At 29.1% G+C, this 1,266-nt stretch overlaps 1 non-coding gene across 1 annotated transcript; it reads left to right on the top strand.

Moving 5' to 3' along the window:
* Positions 1-963: 963 nt before the first annotated feature.
* Positions 964-1,047, top strand: TRNAL-CAA (transfer RNA leucine (anticodon CAA)). Its single transcript has one exon. It is a non-coding gene; the product is annotated as a tRNA-Leu (tRNA).
* The last annotated feature ends 219 nt before the right edge of the window (positions 1,048-1,266 follow it).

Here is a 1,266-nt window from a genome sequence, read left to right as displayed (position 1 = left end):
CTTCCTCATTTCACAACACTTTCACTATTCAGGCACTTCTCTTTCAATTTAAGCAATTCTCTTTGCATCAGTTGTCTTTTATCACGTCTCGGGCTCCTGGATGAGAATTATCCATTTAAAAGTCCAACCAACGTAGAAAGAGAAACGACCGTAAGAAAAATCAAAGAGCTTATATAAAATTAAGTTTTGCATTCGTATCAAAATTCATTTATGAAAAAGATTTTCGTAAGGGATAGAACCCTAACATTTTCCCATAATAGATATCGGCACCCAACATTATACCATCAATGGTGAATTTCTCCTTAAAATTTCCCCTTTTTTAAAATTCTAACGAAATAGACATATAAAGAAAGAGATAAAGGTTTTCGAGTGTACCTTGATGAACATTTGAGACAAAAAATATCATTTTGTGTTATAAAAAATGAATAATTTATCCATTTTTATGAAGTAGATGAGAGTTTATTAATTTGTTATCAACCTTAAAATGGGTGATAATCGGTATTTGAATGTGATTCATTTTGAATTAAATTCTAAAAGAGTTGTTGAATTTTTTCATGGAAAAAATATATATTCAGTTTGGTATCTTTATTAATATTTGTGATCATCTTTTTAATACATTTTATAGAGAAAACATGTTATCTAAATTTTATTTTAAAACAAGTCAATGATAGATCCTGTTTTTGCAAAAGTATTCAAATCTCCTACTAGTTTCTAAGTTTCTAATAATATTTCTACCGTACTCAAAATATTCTTATAAATGAAATGCTATAAACATTTTTAATCCAAATTTTGTTTTTGTAACATTGTTTAATTCAATTGCTTCCGTAGAAAAACCCCAACAACTCAAATAAAAACGTTTATAAAATAAAATAAAAGTAATGATAATGAAAGTGAAGCGATAGTAAAACTAATTACTATGTTGGAATTAACTAATTTATATTTAGAGTTAAAATGATACAAAAAGTCAGGATGGCCGAGTGGTCTAAGGCGCCAGACTCAAGTTCTGGTCTTCGAAAGAGGGCGTGGGTTCAAATCCCACTTCTGACAAATTTTTGAAATTTTCATTTTTTAACTGTCTTTTGCATTGCTGTCTTACAGGCTTTCTTAAACAATAATATCCAAGCCCAACTTTCATAACGGGCTTCTTAAACAATAAAATCCATCGGCTTTCTTAAACAATAATATCCAAGCCCAACTTTCATAACGGGCTTCTTAAACAATAAAAATCCATCGATTGATTCCTAATGATGTGAGAAGTAACAAACA

This window comes from Lathyrus oleraceus, chromosome 7, assembly GCF_024323335.1.
Source record: "Lathyrus oleraceus cultivar Zhongwan6 chromosome 7, CAAS_Psat_ZW6_1.0, whole genome shotgun sequence".
Lineage (NCBI taxonomy): Eukaryota > Viridiplantae > Streptophyta > Magnoliopsida > Fabales > Fabaceae > Lathyrus > Lathyrus oleraceus.
This window is presented reverse-complemented; position numbering and strand designations above follow the sequence as displayed.